Source organism: Peromyscus californicus, unplaced genomic scaffold, assembly GCF_007827085.1.
Source record: "Peromyscus californicus insignis strain IS unplaced genomic scaffold, ASM782708v3 Scaffold_4__1_contigs__length_199733344, whole genome shotgun sequence".
In the NCBI taxonomy this organism is placed as follows: domain Eukaryota; kingdom Metazoa; phylum Chordata; class Mammalia; order Rodentia; family Cricetidae; genus Peromyscus; species Peromyscus californicus.
The window spans coordinates 174,789,458-174,808,940 of record NW_026294562.1 but is presented as its reverse complement, the minus strand read 5'-3'; positions in this window follow the sequence as shown (position 1 = coordinate 174,808,940).

Here is a 19,483-nt window from a genome sequence, read left to right as displayed (position 1 = left end):
TGTAAGGATACCAGTAAGCCATGAGCCACGTGGCAAGGTATAGATTTATAGAAATGGGTTAATTTAAGATATAAGAACTAGATAGCAAGAAACCTGCCACGGCCATACAGTTTATAAGAACTCTAAATCTCTGTGTGTTTACTTGGGTCTGAGCGGCTGCAGGAGCCAGATGGACACAGAAAAACTCAAACTACCGCTTTAGATTCTTATGGAACATAAAGAGGTGCTCTAGGGACGTTTGGTCGAGCTCATCATATTTCCTGGACCAGTGTTGCACATTGTCGCCTACCAGTGGCTGCTTTTGCACACTGCAGATTTTCTAGCCCCATTCACTGAATGGTGATCATGGGTTCCCAAAACTAGCTAAGGAACAAGCTAATTCCAAGGTTAAGAATTTCAAAGAGAGAGAAGATGGATTCTGTGAGCAAGTGCATCAGGATCATGATGGAGAAACCTGCAGAGCTGACCAAACAAAACTAGTGGGAACTCATGAAAGTTGGATCAATGGCTGTGGACTCTGCATGGGACTGGACTAGGCCCTCTGCATGATGAGACAATTGTGCAGCTTGATCTGTCCCCTGGCAGTAGGATCAGAACCCATTCTCTGGTGCATGAGCAGGCCTTTGGGAGCCCACTACCTATAATGGGATACCCCGTACATGCTGCCTTGAGGCAGGGGGAAGGGCTTGGACTTGCCACTACTGGATGTGCCTCCCCAAGGGAGGCCTTGACTTCTTGTATGGGAGAGTGGAGAGTTGGGTTGAAAGGGGGAGGCTGGGTGGGGGGGCAGGAGGAGGGAAGAGGGGGTGTGTAAAGTGAATGAAAATTTTTTCTTATTTTTTTACTTATTTTTTTAATTACACTCATGACATTCATTAATTACACTCATGATATTAATTACATTTGTGGTATTCATTGATTACATTCATAGTATTCATTCAATAATTATATTTATGATATTCATTAATTGTATTGATTTATTATATTCATGATATTATGTCCTGATACTACTGTCTGTTTGTGGGACTTTTCCATCACACAAAACAGAGATTCTGTACTTGGGAAATCACTGCTCTATATTCCTTTCTTCTCTGTCTTGAGATAGTGTCTAATCTTTCTGTCTCTATGAATTTGTATATTCTATATATTTCATGGAATACCTTTCTATAGTATTTGTCCTTTTTTAATGTAAAAATATTTTATGTTTAACTGCAGGAGAAATAATACACAGATAGTTGGAACATAATCACAGGTAATAATTCAAAAGTCCAGGGTTATTTGAAACTGGAAAATATTTCCTCTGTAGAAAATAGTAAAAATGATAACATTTCCCAATAGGCCCTTTTAAGCCAAATGATAGCTGAATTATACATATAAATATTGATTACATTCTGGGATACAGAAGAAACCTATATTCATCTGTTCACAGAGCTATGTTTTACTTAAGTTGTGTAAGTGAGATTCCTATTCATCTTCCCCTTCACTGTTTGATTTACTGCAGACATTTTTCTATAGGCTAGTCCATAATCTAAAAAGATTTTAGCTTCCTCTCCTGAAAGTATGGCCAGCATTTTCTTTCATCAGCTTGATACAGTACAAATTTTTATCCTAACAGTGAAATGTTTGGCTAAAGCTTGTCCAGTGATTGGGCAAAACCAAAACTTATTATAAACCACTGTCATCCTAGGGTTCCCCCTGCTAGGTAACCTCTCTGGATCTGTGGGTTGCAGTCTGATTGTCCTTTGCTTTATATCTAGTATCCACTTATGAGTGAGTACATACCATGTTTGTCCTTCTGAGTCTGGGTTACCTCACTCAGGATATTTTCTAGTTCCATCCATTTGCCTGCAAATTTCATGCTGTCATTGTTTTTCTCTGCTGAGTAGTACTCCATTGTGTATATGTACCACATTTTCTCAATCCATTCTTCAGTTGACGGACATTTAGGTTGTTTCCAGGCCCTGGCTATTATGAATTATGCTGCTGTGAACAGGGTTGAGCATGTATCTTTGTGGTATGATTGAGCATTCCTTGGGTATATGCCCAAGAGTGGTATGGCTGGGGTCTTGAGGTAGATCGATTTTCTGAGAAACCACCATACTGATTTCCACAGTGGTTGTACAAGTTTGCACTCCCACCAACAGTGGAGGAGTGTTCCCCTTGCTCCTCATCCTCTCCAAAATTGACTGTCATTAGTGTTTTTGATCATAGCCATTCTGACAGGTGTAAGGTGGTATCTCAGAGTAGTTTTGATTTGCATTTCTCTGATGACTAAAGATGTTGAGCATTTCCTTAAATGTCTTTCAGGTGTTTGAGATTCTTTTTTTTTTTTTTTTTGGTTTTTCGAGACAGGGTTTCTCTGTGTAGCTTTGTGCCTTTCCTGGAACTTGCTTTGGAGACCAGGCTGGCCTCGAACTCACAGAGATCCGCCTGGCTCTGCCTCCGGAGTGCTGGGATTAAAGGCGTGCGCCACCACCGCCCGGCGAGATTCTTGTTTTGAGAATTTTCTGTTTAGCTCTTTAGCCCATTTTTTAATTGGAATGTTCAGTATTTTGATGTCTAGTTTCTTGAGTTCGTTATATACTGGGGAGATCAATCCTCTGTCAGATGTGGGGTTGGTGAAGATCTTGCCCCATTCTGTAGGCTGTTTTTTTGTCTTATTGACCGTGTCTTTTGCCCTACAAAAACTTCTCAGTTTCAAGTGGTCCCATTTATTAATTGTCACTCTCAGTGTCTGGGCTATTGGTGTTATATTTAGGAAGTGATCTCCAGTGCCAATGTGTTCAAGTCTACTTCCTACTTTCTCTTCTTTCAGGTTCAGAGTAACCAGATTTATGTTGAGGTCTTTGATCCACCTGGACTTAAGTTTTGTGCACGGTGACAGATAAGGATCTATTTGCAATCTTTTACATATTGACATCCAGTTATGCCAGCACCATTTGTTGAAGATACTTTCTTTTTTCCAATGTATGGTTTTGGTTTCTTTATCAAAATTCAGGTGTTCACCTGGCAGTGGTGGCACATGCCTGTAATCCCAGTACTCAGGAGGCAGAGGCAGGCGTATCTCTGTGAGTTCTAGGACAACCTGATTTACAGAATGAGTTCCAGGACAGTCAGGATTGCTTCACAGAGAAACCCTGTCTCAGAAAAAAAAATCAGGTGTTCATGTGTGCATGGATTAATATCAAGGTCTTCAATTAATTCCATTGGTCCATATGTCAGTTTTTATGCCAATACCAAGCTGTTTTTATTACTATAGCTCTATAGTAGAGCTTGAAGTCAGGGATGGTGATGATTCCAGAGGTTGCTGTATTGTACAGGATTCTTTTAGCTATCCTGGGTTTTATGTTTTTCCATATGAAGTTGAGTATTGTTCTTCAATAAAAAAAAGTGTTTGGTTGCTCCTGACCCTAGTGAACCCAGAAAAACCACTCTTAGCCAGGAAGATCTGGTATTCAAGGTGAAAGCAACACATGAATTAAGGGTTTGACACTGATGTTCACCATACTCCAGGTGTTGGTTTGTACTGAGAAGTCAGGAGTCATGGGAACCAGGAGCTGCTGAAATGCAACAACCCACCTGCTGGGAACACCTAGGAACAGACAGTTCTGGAAGACTGGGCTCATATTTGGCCAGTGTTGACAGTGGCAATGAACCCAAGGAAAGCCACAAAACTGGGTATGGTGGTGTGTGCCTCCCATCCCAGTATTTTGGATGTGGATATAGGAGAAATAGTTTAAGGCCAGCCTCACCAACATTGAAAGTTTGAAGTCAGCCTGAAATACACGCTACCATGTCTCAAAATTAAATCTGATAGCCAAGCATGGAAGCACACACTTCTAATCCCAGCACTTGAGTGGCAGAACACAGGAATCTCTGTGCATTCCAAGCCAGCCTGGTCTACATACAAAGTTCCAGGACAGCCAGGGCTACATAATGAGACCCTATCTAAATAAATAAATATCAAATAGACAGCTAGGAGCCCTGATAATTGAGGTTGCTGCAATTTGAAATTGTGTTCCAAACTGTCCTCTGTCCCAAGAGCTAAGCCACAAGCAACAGGAAGGCACTGGGAAAGTGATCTCGGCAGCCTTGGAAACAGGACATGTGGGGGGTCCCTCTGGTCCAGACCTTGGTGATGGTGACTAACATCTCCATGGGAATAATGATGGGGATGGGAAATCAGGATGCTTCCCAGACTCCCTGTGGGCACAGGTCAGTTGTTGCTGAGACATTGCTCTTACTCTACTGGACACAGCCACAGGATGGACACAGCTACAGACAGGATGGACACAGCTACAAGATGGACATAGCCACGGAATGGACACAACCACTGAATGGACACAGCCATGGCATGGACACAGCCACAGGATGGACACAGCCACAGAACAGCCATAGCCACAAGATAGACACAGCCACAGGATGGACACAGCCACAGAGTGGACACAGCTATGTGATGGACACAGCCACAGGATGGACACAGCCACAGACAGGATGGACACAGCTACAGGATGGACACAGCTACAGGATGGACACAGCCACGGGATGGACACAGCCACAGACAGGATGGACACAGCTACAGGATGGACACAGCCACGGAATGGACACAACCATGAAATGGACACAGCCATGGGATGGACACAGCTACAGACAGGATGGACACAGCCACGGAATGGACACAGCCACAGAACAGCCACAGCCACAGAACAGCCACAGCCCCAGGATAGACACAGCCACAGGATGGACACAGCCGTGGGATGGACACAGCCACAAACAGGATGGACACAGCCACAAACAGGATGAACACACCCACAGGATAGACACAGTCACAGGATGGACACAGCCACAAACAGGATGAACACACCCACAGGATAGACACAGTCACAGGATGGACACAGCCATGGGATGGACACAGCCACAGGATGGACACAGCCACAGACAGGATGGACACAGCTGTGGGATGGACACAGCCACAGACAGAATGGACACAGCCACAGGATGGGCCCAGCCACAGACAGGATGGACACAGCCACGGGAATGGCCCAGCAACAGACAGGATGGACACAGCCACAGGACGGACACAGACAGCCCCAAGAGCCCTAAGAGGTCCTTTCAGCCCAATGCCACTCCCCACCTTCTGAGAGCCAAATTCTCCACTGTTAACAACCAAGTAAACTACAGTACAATTTAGGGCCTTGTGATAACACCTCCCTCCACCAACTGCCTTCAGTTTAAACCTAATCACACAAGAACTGCAACATTCTGCAATGACAAAAATTTACTACATTTATGGTCTATGGTTTATTTTCATGAAAAAGATCTCCAATTAAATCTTCAACTTACACTTCAAGACTCAAACTTAACAGAGATAAAGCTACCAGTCCTAATCTTATAAAAGCTGCATTAACTTATTATAAATTGTTAAAGATAATTAAAATACAAAAGTCAGTTATCAGTTACCTCATAAATAATTATATTCTCTAATATGTTCATAACTATACTTATAGTCATGATAAATGATAGGAAAGAGCTTTATTTGACCTCCTATATATATATATTATATATATATAATATATATATATATTTTCAAAATTAAGCCTTTTAAAACAAGCAACTAAAAACAAGCCAAATTTGTCTACTTTAGATTATACTTAATCGATAATGGTTCTCAAAATCCTCAGAGATCTGATAAATATGGCATTTAAAATATTCAATAAAAACCCACAGCTGGGGCTAGAGAGATGGCTCAGACGTTAAGAGCACTGACTGTTCTTCCAGAGGTCCTGAGTTCAATTCCCAGCAACCACATGGTGGCTCACAACCATCTGTAATGGAATCTGGTGCCCTCTTCTGGCCTGTAGTCATACATGCTGTATACATAATAAATAAATAAATCTTTAAAAACAAAACCCACAGCCGGGCGGTGGTGGCGCACGCTTTAATCCCAGCACTCAGGAGGCAGAGACAGGCGGATCTCTGTGAGTTCAAGGCCAGCCTGGGCTACCAAGTGAGTTCCAGGAAAAGGCACAAAGCTACACAGAGAAACCCTGTCTCGAAAAACAAAAACAAAAACAAAAACAAAACAAAAAAATCCACACAGCTGGGTGGTGGTGCATGCCTTTAATCCCAGCACTTGGGAGACACAGGCAGATAGACCTGTAGTTTGAGGCCATCCTGGTCTACAGAGCCAGTTTCAGTACAGCTGGGGCTACACACAGAGAAACCTTGTCTCATAAACCAAACCAAACCAAAGCAAACCAAAAACAAAAACTTCCCACAATAAGCAGAGCTCCCTCCTAATAAGAAACTTTAAGATCTCCAAATATGGAACCCAGTTCAGATAACTCCCCCTGGACTGTGGTAATGCTAATCACTGGGAAATACTGCCCCATGCCTTACTGTCTCAAACTGTGGACATTTTAGATTAACTGCTGTACGTTGCCTCCTCAAAGTAAGGTCAATTTTCCCAAGTTCTTCCTCTAAGGAAAAATTCAGACCTGAGGCTGACCAGCCTAAGGCGTGCAGCTCTTGGGAAAACTAAAGACTGACTACTGCTTCTGTAAAGAACCATGTAAGCCCCAAATGACTGTCTAAGTAAGTTGATGTCATTTTAATTGATATAACAATTAAATTATACTTCCTACTCAAATTTATCCTTCTCAGATCTCTGAGGCCATTGATGACTAACTGTTGCTTTAACAGCAACGACCCAGCTGCCTTGTCAGTCTGATTCATATGTACAGATTTTCTTGCTGACAGGCTTCACACTAACCAAAGATTTGAGTTTCTGAAGGTTATGACAGACAGACAAGTACATTATATAGGTCAAGGGAAGTAAATGGTACATGTTATGACAGTTCAAAAAATGGGTTAAGGTCTAAAGATATAAAAGTTCAAGTAAGTCATGAAGGTTTGAGAAAGTCATTTATGGGTCTGAGAAAGCAATTTAAGGTATATAACATTCTTTCAGATTTCTGTCCTCTCTATGTTACTATTGGGGTCCCACTCACCCTCACCCATAGTCAGAAAACATAAACAGTCCTCCAGACCCTTCCAGACTCCTCTTTTGATTCCTTGTTCTCTCAGACTTCTCAATTTCCCTTACTAGGAAAGGATGCCCTCTCCAGAGCTGACATGATTTCCAGAGGCTTGAAGAAAAATAAAAACATCAGGTGTTTTAATTGTGGCAAACAAGGTCACCTAAAAAGGGATTGTAAGGGTTTGGGGATTTACCTCAGTGGTAATTCCCAAGAGGTGAGGTGGGTGGCTTTTGGTCATTCAGTGGGTTATGGATATTTGTCATCATTTAGGGTGGTTGATTACAAGTTGTTATTGGTAATGGTCAGGAAAAAGATGAAGAAAGGAGATTAGATTCAGGGATCTTGTTCTAAAAAGACAAAGGGGGATATAGACATAGCAAGCATAAGGCCCTGGGTTCGATCCTCATCTCCAAAAAAAGGGGGGGATTGTAAACAGGGCATTCCAAGAAATAATATTCTTTTCCTAGTAATAATCCAAACAAAAGGCCCCTCCCTTCTGGAGTATCAAAAGGTATGGCAAAGGCAGACACTGGACCAATGAATGCAGATCAACAAGGGACAGACAGGGTAACCCTTTGTGGTAAGGAAATGCCTTGGGGGGGGTTCTCTCACAGGCCCCCATGTCAAACATGGTTCAATAATTCCCTGTCGGAATGCAAGCTTGTACAACCACTTTGGAAATCAATATGGCGCTTTCTTAGAAAATTGGGAATCAATCTCCCCCAAGATCCATCTATACCACTCTTGGGCATATACCCAAGAAATGCTCAACCACACCATAAGAGCACTTGTTCAACTATGTTCATATCAGCATTGTTTGTAATAGCCAGAACATGGAAACAACCCAGATGCCCTTCAACTGAAGAATGGATAAACAAAATGTGGTACATATACACAATGGAATACTACTCAGCAGAAAAAAACAATGGCATCATGAGGTTTGCAGACAAATGGATGGATCTAGAAAAAATCATCCTGAGTGAGGTAACCCAGACTCAGAAAGACAAACATGGTATGTACTCACTCATAGCAGGATACTAGACATGAAACAAGGATGAATTGTCTGCTACTCACATCACCAGGGAGGCTACCCGGAAAACAGGACCCCAAGAAAGACACAGGGATCGCCCAATGACAGAGAAATGGAATGAGATCTACATGAACAGCCTGGACATGAGTGGGGGTAATGAAAGGCGAGGGTCGAGGGAAAGAGAGCTTGGGAGCGGGAGATCCCAGCTGGATCAACAACAGAGAGGGAGAACAAGGAATAGGAGACCATGGTAAATGAAGACCACATGAGAACAGGAAGAAGCAAAGTGCTAGAGAGGCCCACAGAAATCCACAAAGATACCCACACAACAGACTGCCGGCAATGGTCGAGAGACAGCCCGAACTGACCTACTCTGGTGATGGGATGGCCAAACACCCTAATTGTTATGCTAGAAACCTCATCCAACTACTGAGGGATCTGGATGCAGAGATCCATGACTAGGCCCTGGGTGGATCTCTGGGAGTCCAATTAGCGAGAATGAGGAGGGTTTATATGAGGGCGAATTGTTGAGACCAAGGTTGGATAAAGCACAGGGACAAATAGCCAAATGAATGGAAACACATGAACTATGAACCAATGGCTGAGGGGTCCACACTGGATCAGGCCCTCCGAATGGGTGAGACAGTTGATTGGCTTGATCTGTTTGCGAGGCATCCAGGCAGTGGGACCAGATCTTGTGCTCATTGCATGAGTTGGCTGTTTGAAACCTGGGGCCTATGCAGGATTGTTTGGCTTGGCCTGGGAGGAGGGGACTAGACCTACCTGGACTGAGTCTACCAGGTTGACCTCAGTCTGTGGGGAAGGCTTTGCCCTGGAGGAGATGGGAATGGGGGGGGGGCGTTGGGGGGAAGGTGAGGGGGACGGGAGGGGGGAGAACAAGGGAATCCGTGACCGATATGTAGAACTGAATTGTATTGCAAAATAAATTAAAATAAATTAAAAAAAAAAATAATTCCCTGTCACCATGGGGAAATTCCTCCCTAGAGTAAGTAAAAGACTAGATTTGAACAAGAGAGACCTCTTGATTAGATCTTGGTCTATCAGCCAGCATGACTATTCAATCTATATTAATTTATAAGACTAACAAATGCTTTTCACTTGATCAGATACCTGCCAAAATGAAACCCCCCAATGTTAGGGTTGGGGCAGGGTTTTGTTTTTGTCTTTCCAGGAAAATAAAAACAACCATCTTGAGGAAATTAAAGACCTTTGGACAAATAAGCATCCAAAGAAGAAGGGGAACTATCCAGAAAAAACATGTCTGCTCCTGGCAGCATTAATCTACTTCAAAGAAGATGATGGACATTGAAGAAAGTCCCTATGGACTTTCCTTTCTTTGCAACAAATGTTAGTCACTGGGCAAGAAACTGTCCTTGCCTCAACTACTGTCCAAATTGGACAAGCAGGACAGAAAAGAAAGTGACTGCAGAATCTTGCCAAGACAAGGTGGCACAGTCCTTCAAAATTCCTGCTTCACAGAAAAGTCTATCAGATATTCTAGGCCTTAGGCCAAAGATGGATGCCCCGACATTGCAGTGGGACCTTGGATGACTGTCCAGGCAGCCAGCAGTTTCTGTCATTTCTTACTTTTGAAAGTTGTTTGCTCTACACTTCCTGTTTACTCAGGTAATATTATATCCTTCTCAGGTCTCTGATGGAGTTGAAGACATTATAGTTACAGTTTTCCTTTTCAACAAATTCAGAAAAGACACTCACAAAAGAGGTGTAAATTGTATAGGCTTGAGAGACATTAAAAGACAGTTTTGGGTTTGTAATATAAGTTAGGATAGAAAGTGAATTAGGTACAACACTTTGGACTCACCACGATAGAATAGCTAGTGGAGTATTTTCTCTAAATTTGTCAAATGCTAATGGACTAGACATTGTTAGTGTGATTATTGCCCATATATATTTGTATATAGTTTTTGTACTTACTGTACATAGTAGTTCTATGTTAATTAACAACTTGGCTTTTTGTTTAGACAAAAGGGGGAAATGTGTGATATTTTGTTTGTGTTCTGACAAATAAAGGTTGCCTGGAGATCAGAGAGCAGTGCTAGCCCCTAGTTAACCAAAAGGTCAGGCAGTGGTGGCACACACCTTTAATCCCAGCATGTGGGAGGAGGAAGCAGGAAGATCAGGAGTTCAAAACCACCCTGGTCTACACGAGATTGAATCAGTCTAAAAGAGAAACAGAGCCAGGAGGTGGTGGCTCACACCTTTAATCCCAGCACTGGTAAGGTGGAACCAGGAATATAAGGCAGGTAGAGATAGGATCTGCCTTATTCCATCTGAGGATTTGTAGAGACAGGATGCCCCCTTTGGTCTGAGATTTCATAGAAGTAAGAACTCCTTAGTGGCTGGCTGCTCTGCTTCTCTGATCTTTCAGCTTTCAACCTCAATATCTGACTCTAGGTTTTTATTGTTAAGGCTAATTAGGATCTTGTTCCATATGCTGGGAACTGAACCTGGGTCCTCTGCCAGAGTATGTCTTCTGTATCTCTCTCCCTCCCTGTCCACTCTCTCCCTGTCTCTCTCTCTGTTTTTTTTTTGTTTTTTTTTTTTTTTTTTTTTTTTTGAGACATGGTTTTTCTGTGTATCCTTGGCTGTCCTGGAACTTGCTCTGTAGACCAGGCTGGCCTGGAACTCAGAGAGATCTACCTGCCTCTGCCTCCCGAGTACTGGGATTAATGGATTCCGGCATCTCTTAACTGCAGAACCATTGCTCCAGCCCTTGCCTGTTACTTGGAAGCAGAGAACCAGATGCATGCCAGTCGGCACCACGGACAGCACCACAGAGCATGCTCGGTTTGGGAGAGTGGGGAGGGCAAGTTCAGCTTATTGTCACAGAGCAGAGCTCACTTCAGGTTGTCCCTCTGACCTTCATGTGTGTACACGCTCACACACACTCGTGAACACTGGGTGCTGGAGTCAGTAGCTCAGACTTCTTTGTTGTTTTTGAGACAGGACTTGTCTATATAGTCCTGATTTTCCTGGAACATTCTGTGTTAACTATGTTAACTCACACAGATATGACAGCCTCTGCCTCTCAAGTGCTGGGATTAAAAGCGTGCATCACTACATCTGGCTTCTCAGACCTTTTTATCTGAGATATAACTTTTGAACATCACCAGCAGAAAACAGTTGAGAGAAAGATTCATATAAGGGATAGATCTGGGTGTGACATTGTGTGACTGTAATCCCAGTATCCAGATCAGACTTGGCATCAAGGGCCTTTACTCACTGAGCCACCTCACTGCCTCCCCCCAACACCCCGCTTTTTTTACATTTTACAAAATCTTTATTGACAAATAATTCAAATACAATTTGCCTAATTTTCTCTTTTTTTAAGATTTATTTATTTTACTATGTACACAGAAGAGGGTGCCAGATCTCATTACAGATGGCTGTGAGCCACCATGTGGGTGGCGGGAATTGAACTCAGGACCTCTGAAAGAGCAGTTGGTGCTCTTAACCTTGAGCCATCTCTCCAGCCCCTATTTGCACAATTTGATAGATTTTAGTCCAGCATCCTCATAGGCCCGTGACACCATCACCACTTTCTATTTTAGAACATTGTTATCTTCAATTTCATACACACATATAATGGATGATGATTACATTCCACATTTTTTTTTGATTTTTCGAGACAAGCTTTCTCTGTGTAGTTTTGGCACTTGTCCTGGATCTCACTCTGTAGACCAGGATGACTGTGAACTCACAGAGAAAGGCCTGGCTCTGCCTCCCGAGTGCTGTGATTACAGGTATGCGCCACCACCACCCAGCCCACCTTATTTTTTTAAATTAGCTTCATATTTGCAATTGTAACCATTTTTAAGATCACAATTCAGTGGCATGAATTACATTCAAGATATTAATTATACTCATGATATTCATTAATTACACTCATGATGTTAATTACATTTGTGGTATTCATTGATTGCATTCACAGTATTCATTCAATAACTATATTTACAATATTCATTGATTACATTAATTGTATTGCTTTATTACATTCATGATACTATGTCCTGATACAAAGTCTGTTTGTGGGGATTTTCCATCACACAAAACAGAAACTCTGTACTCTCTATATTCCTTTCTTCTCCATCTTGAGGTAACGTCTAATCTTTCTGTCTCTATGAATTTGTATATTCTATATATTTCCTTTTTTTCAAGACAGGATTTCTTCATGTAGTTTTGGTGCCTGTCCTGGTTCTCACTGGACCAGGCTGGCTTCAAACTCACAGAATTCTACCTACCTCTGCCTCCCAAGTCTGCCTCCCCCCTTTTAAAATCTGCTTTTATTTCCAATATACGTATCATATGTGTGTGTGTCTGTGTTGCTATGTGCTTGTGGCTGTGAATGTCCATGGACTCCAGAAGAAGGTGTTGGACAGTGCTCTTACTCACTGAGCCTTCTCTCCAGCTCCTTGTCAATTGACTTTGAAATGGTACCATGACCCTCAGTGGGTAAAGGGATGGTTTGATAAACAAATGGTTCTTCAACTGGATATCCACATGAGGTATAGAAGTCAGTCTTCCAAGCGTCTTCACAGACCAGTCCTGCCAGCTTGCAGGAGACCACCATGGCTAGAGCCCATCAGAGTGGACCTGTTGACAATGTTAAGGCTTCCTAAGAGAATGAGGTGTTAGGAAAAGTCTTTGGACACACCCCTGAGATGGCACCTGATCCTCCCAGACAGTTGCCTGCCATTCTTCCCTAATAGTGGGTCCTCTGGGTCTCAGCAGGTCTAGGGTATACAGTGTGGAGTCAGTGGAAGTGAACTCCATCCATGGGGATCGGGGAAGCCATCATCCAGCTTGGCGAGACTTGGCCACTCTGCACCTTCTGAAAGTAGCCCCTCACCCATCCTCTGTAAACACGCCTAATACACTCACAGGTTCCCCAGGTTGAATTTTGTTGGAATTGTAATTGGTTCATTGCTGGGACCTTGCAGGTGGAATACCATAATGAGAAGCAACTAGACCTCATGGCCTGAAGAAATCAGGCCACGCCCTTTGCCACTCTCTCCCTGGGACAGAATTCAGAATCAACCTGCTGGGTGGTGGGTGCGCATGACTTAATCCCAACACTTGGAAGGCAGAGGCAAGCAGATCTCTGGTTTCCAGACGGTGGTCTACATAGTGAGTTCCAGGTCACAGTGAAACCCTGACTCAAAAAAGAAACAAACAAAAAAAGTAACCTTCTGTGGCTAACAGTTCTTAATTTGTGATACCTAGCTCCTCCACGCTTTTTGTTGTGTATACTATGTTGAATTAAATCATATGTGAAAAACCTCCCACCAGGCTCCCCAAAACTTAAAAATGCCAGGTTATTTCCTTTGGGGGAATCTCTCTGATGGCACTTTCCCCATTCCTCTCATCTTGGCACACATGCTTTCTTTCTTTCTTTTTTTTTTTTTTTTGGTTTTTCGAGATAGGGTTTCTATGTAGCTTTGCGCCTTTCCTAGATCTCGCTCCTTAGACCATGCTGGCCTCGAACTCACAAAGATCCGCCTGCCTCTGCCTCCTGAGTGCTGGAATTAAAGACGTGCACAACCACCACCTGGCTTCTTACTTTCACTTTTAAAATATTATTATTATTATTTTTGTTTTGTTTTCAAGACCAGGTACTCTGTATAGACTTGGCTGTCCTGGAACTCTGTCTGTAGACTAGGCTTGTAGTACGAATCTCTAAATGGTCTTATTAAATAAAAAACAAACTCGGAGCCAGGTATTGGGTTGAATGCTGAAAGATCAGAGAGACAGAACATTACACAGGTAAACTTCAGCTTGCCAACTCCTCAGCCAATCTTGTTTTTTCAAACTGGAAGCCTCTGTGTCCTCATCCAAATGGATCTCAGCTGAACTGCTGCTAAAAGCTTAGCAAGCCTAGTTCCTGGTCCTCAGGCGTTATATACCTTTCTGCTTTCTGCCATCGCTTCCTGGCAGTGTGCCACCATTTTCTGGCCTCTATGTCTGTCTAGTGGCTGTTCTGTACTCTAACCCCAGATAAGTTTATTAGGATGCACAGTATATTGAAGGACACACTATCACCACACAGGCTGGCCTCGAAGATCTCAAAGACAGAGATCTGCCTGTCTCTGTCTCCCAAGTGCTGGGTTTAAAGTCGGGCACCACCATTGCCCAGGACTATACAGTTCTCTTAAGCACAGTAATTTAAACTTTTCAACATAAAGATAGCCATCAACATAATGTTAGCAGTCGCTGTGGCTTTTTGGGGCCTGGATTTGTAACACTGGGTGTGGTTGCTTAGCTACATCACTAAGCTCTGAGGGTGGGGTGAGCTGGGGTGGGACAGTGGTGACTCAAGCCTTTAATCCCAGCGCTCCGGAGGCAGAGGCAGGCGGAGCTCTGTGAGTTCAAGGCCAGCCTGATCCTCAGAACAAGTTCCAGGACAGCCAGGGCTACACAAAGAAGCCCTGTCTCCAAAACAAAACAGAAAGCAAAATGAAAAGATAAGTCACCAAGCACACTGGAAACAAGAGAAAACATACAAAAACCAGACAAACTGAGCCTTGAAGAAAATTTTAAAAAATGTGCATCATACCAGACATTGTTGCACACGCCTTTAATCCCTTTAACCCCAGCACTCTAGAGGCAGAGCCAGGCAGATCTCTGATTTTGAGATCAACTTGGGCTACAAGGAGAGTTCCAGGTCAGATAGGCTGCAAAGTGTGTCCCGGTCACCAGTGAAGTTTTTTTCCTTTTTTTTTTGAATATTTATTTATATTTTTACATTTTCTGCACTTAATCAGTGTTTTTTTTGGAAAGGATTTCTCCATGTAACTCTGCTGGATCAAGCAGAGATCCATTCGCCTCTGCCTCCTGGATGTTGGGATGACAGGTGTGTGTCGCCCCGCCTACCTCTTACTTTGAGCCGTCCTCACAGTATAAGAGCCCAGGCTACCTCACTCTGTAGGTCAGTCCCTTCTTGACCTCCCGTTTCTTGCCTCGGCGTCCCCAGTACAGCGATCACAGGCTACCACGCAAGGTTGTAGCTTGCTTTTGTGACTCCCATTCTGGTTCTTCCACAGTTTGAATTAATTTAGAGTTTACGTTCGTTTGACCGGCGTCCTACTGAATAACCCAAGCAAAAGGAGTTCTGCAGAGCTTGCGCCTGAAGGGATTATCCCTCCCGGGTTAGAGAGAGTTTTGGAAGATGAGTTTCTTTACATTTCAAACCACTCCATCGCTGCTGGCACAGTCTGGGACGAAATCTGCTGCTCTGAGGAATTCGATGTCAGGTGAGCCAAGTGCGGGAGCCTGGATTGGGACCAAGGTGCTGACGGCTATGGATGCTCCAAACCGGAGGTGTCCAACTTGGGATCCACAGCTAGATCCCATCAGGGCCACGGATTCCTGTTTCTCCACGCCTTTCATAACCTCTGGTACCGTGTTGCCTCCTTTTATTTCTCTTGCCTTCTGAGGCACCCATGGCGCTGCCTGTGCAAAGCAAGGGCTCCACTCTGGGCCATACCCCAGCCGTCTGCTCCAACATTTTAATTAATTACAAGTTTGTGTCTGTGTGGGGGTGGTTTCAAGTGTTCCTGGAGGCCAGAAGAGGGTGAGGGAATCCCTTGTGAGCCAGAGGTCGTCAAACTGGACTCATTTGCAAGAGTAAAATGTGATCTATGCCGGTACCCTTAAAGTTAAAGGTAGTTGTAAACTGGCTGATGTGGTCGCTGGGAACAGAACTTGGGTCCTCTGTAAGAGCATCAAGTGCTCTTAACCAAAGAGTCATCTTTACAGCCCCATAAAATATTTTAAAAACACATTTATTTAAAAATATATATTTATTTTTCCATTTCCTGCACTACAATCTTAAAAACAATAGTAATATCCATTAGTATTGTACAAAATAACTAGTCTCATATTTTATACACATTGGATCACATTTACTCCCCTACTATGGTCTCCAAGACACCTTCCACCTCTTTCCTGTGGTGTCCCTTTCCCTTCTTTCTTTCTTTTCTTTTTCTTTTTCTTTTTTTCTTTTTTTTTTGGTTATTCGAATCAGGGTTTCTCTGTGTATCTTTGTGCCTTTCCTGGAACTCACTCTGCAGTCCAGGCTGGCCTGGAACTCACAGAGATTCGCCTGCCTCTGCACCCCGAGTGCTGGGTTTAAAGGCGTGCGCCACCACCGCCGCCTCTTCTTTCTTCATTTTTCCAGCTTTTTTTTTTTTTTTACATATTTTTTTTTATTAATTTATTTTGCAATACAATTCAGTTCTACATATCAGCCACGGATTCCCTTGTTCTCCCCCCCTCCCGTCCCCCTCACCTTCCCCCCAACCCCCCCCCATTCCCATCTCCTCCAGGGCAAAGCCTTCCCCACAGACTGAGGTCAACCTTTTCCAGCTTTTTTGTTTTGTTTTGGTTTTGGTTTTTTGTTTTTCCAGACAGGGTTTCTCTGTGTAGCTTTGCGCCTTTCCTGAATCTCGCTCTGTAGACCAGGCTGGCCTGGAACTCACAGAGATCCGCCTGCCTCTGCCTCCGGAGTGCTGGGATTAAAGGCGTGCACCACCACCGCCCGGCTTTTCTGGTGTTTTGAGACAGGGATTCTCTGAGTAGTCAGGCTGGCCTCAAACTCCTAGAGACCCGCGTCTGCCTCCGCTTCTCAAATTCTGGGTTCAAAGGCGTGTGCCATCACAGCCAAGCCCCATTTTCTCTCTCTCTCTCTTTCTCTCTCTCTCTCTCTCTCTCTCTCTCTCTCTCTCTCTCTCTCTCATTTTTTCTTTTTCCTTTCCTTTCCTTTTCTTTCTTTTCTTTTACTTTTTTTGAGAGATGGTCTTTATGTAACAGTGGCTGTTCTGAAACTTGCTATGTACATCAGGCAGGCCTCAAACTCACAGAGATCTGCCTACTTCTGTTTCCCGAGTGCTGGGATTAAAGGTGTGTGCCACCACTGCCCACTTATTGATCATTACTTTTAGTTTAGTTATTATCTTTACTTTCTCTAAGGTATTTTTATTTGTAGTTTCTCTCTTCTGAGAGAAATGGTGTTTATGTGAGTCTGGCTTATTTAGCTTAACCAAATCTTCTCTAGTTCCACTCAGTTGCCTGCACATGACACAGTTCCCTCTCTCTTGTCCCCAAATAAAACTTCCCAGTTTTTATTCAGTATGATCAAGTTGAAAACCCAGCCTCATTTTCTTCATGCACCGACTTACTGATAGATCTAAGCTGATTCCATGTCTTGGCTCAGTCAACAGGATGTTCAGGTAACTCTCTGGCATTCTGATGTAGATCCCTTTGGTGTATGCTGAGGAACGGTATTGCTGGATCATGTGGAAAGTCTATTATTGGGTCTATGGTGGCCACACTAATTTACATTTCCATTGATAGTGACCCTTCTCAGAGTCCTCACCACGATTTGTTCTCTCTCTGTCTCTCTCTGTCTCTCTGTCTCCGTCTCTCTGTCTCTGTCTCTCCCTCTTTAATTATTAGCTGATCCTGGTGACACACACCTTTAATTCCAATGTTTGAGAGGCAGAGGCAGGCAGATCTCTATGAATTCCAGGTCCTCCTGGTCTACAGTGGACCTGCCTCAAAAAACAAAAAAGATTCAGAGTCTCAATATGTAACTTTCCTGACCTGGAACTCCCTCTGTGTTGACCAGGCTGGCCTCAAACTCAGAGATCTGCCTGCCTCTGCCTCCTGAGTGCTGGTATTAAAAGCGTGTGCCACCACATGCCTGGCCAGATGGGTTTTCTAACCTCAAATGAATTGGATCTAGAGTGGGTCTTGTATCTCTAATAATCTAATTTAAAACAAAAAATCCCTTACAGATGTGCCCATCTGCTTGAATTTTAGTTAATTCCAGATGTAATCCAGTTGAAAACCAGGATGACCAGTCACCTTTCTGTACAGAGTATTTGCCTGTACCTGTGTTTGTGAAGTGCTCAAGGAGATCAGGGTGCTGTAGCTGTAATGGTCTTATTAAATAAGAAACACAGAGCCAAATGCAGAGTTAAAAGCACAAGAGGTCAGAGCAGTAGCTAAGAGCTGAGACTAAAACCCTTTCTTACCCTTCACTGCCGCTGCTGTCCTTCCCCTGAGAAAGACACCTACTTCCTGTGTATCTGTCTTTTTATTGACTTTCTGTTCTGCCTTCTCATTGGTTGTAAACCCAACCACAAGACCTCCTCTTCACTGCCTGTCTATACAGACCTCCAGGTCTTCTATGGTTGGTATTGAGATTAAAGGTGTGTGTCTCCATGCTGGCTGTATCCTTGAACACACAGAGATCTGCCTGTCATGTAATTGGGATTAAGGGTGTGTGCTACCACTGCCAGAGTTCTGCTATGGCTTGCTATTAGCTCTGACCCCACGTAACTTTATTTATTAACACACAAATAAAATCACATTTCACCACAAATAAAATATCACCATAGGGTGCATCAGATCCTCTGCACCCAGAGTCATGGATAATTGGGAGCCACCATATCAGTACAAGAATCCAAACTGGAGTCCTATGCAAGAGCAGCAAATAGCTCAGTTGGTACAGTGTTTACCTCTCTCCAGCTCAGCTTCTTGATTTTTTTAACTATGTTAATATGCATGTCTGTGCATAAGTGTGTTTGTGCAGGTGATCTCGAGGTTGGAAAAAGGCAGGCAGGAGGAGTTACCCAGTCAGGGCTGGGAACTGAACTCTGGTCCTCCACAAGGACAAGCAGGTATTGGTAACCACTGAGCCGTCTCTCCATGCCATTGTTGTAGTTTTTATTTGTGTTTTTCTGATTGCTAGAGATGTTGAATACTTTTTTATTGGATTATTGGTCATATATATCCTTTGATATGCGTGCCTCGGCCTCCCAAGTACTGAGGTTATTGGCATGTATCACTATGATGCCGAGATAGCTTGTGAGTAAATGGGCTGCCACCAAGCCTGGTGACCCAAGTTCAGTCCTTGGGACTCACATGGTAGAAAGAGAACCAACTCGTGCGTATTGTCTCCTGACCTCTACATGTGTGCCGTGGTATGTGTATGCAGGCACTTAGGACAAATAAATAAGTATAATTTAAGAATTTTTACAATGTGCTTGGTGGTGGTGAATCTTGCCTTTGATCCCAGCACTTGGGAGGAGGAGTCAGAGGCAGGGGTTCTCTGTAAGTTTGAGTCCAGCCTGGTCTACAGATCAAGTTCTAGGACAGCCAGGGTTACACAGAGAAACCATGTCTGGGAAAACAAAACAGACAAACAAAAACCAACCAAAGGAAAAGTTTGAAACCAAAGTGTTCTCGTCTCTTCCCCATGCAGGACAGCCCCAGCACCATCACCAGTATTGCACCGTATTCAGTCTGGAACAACTCAGGGTGTTGCAAGAGGCCTTCCACAGCAACATGTTCCCATCGAATGAGGAGA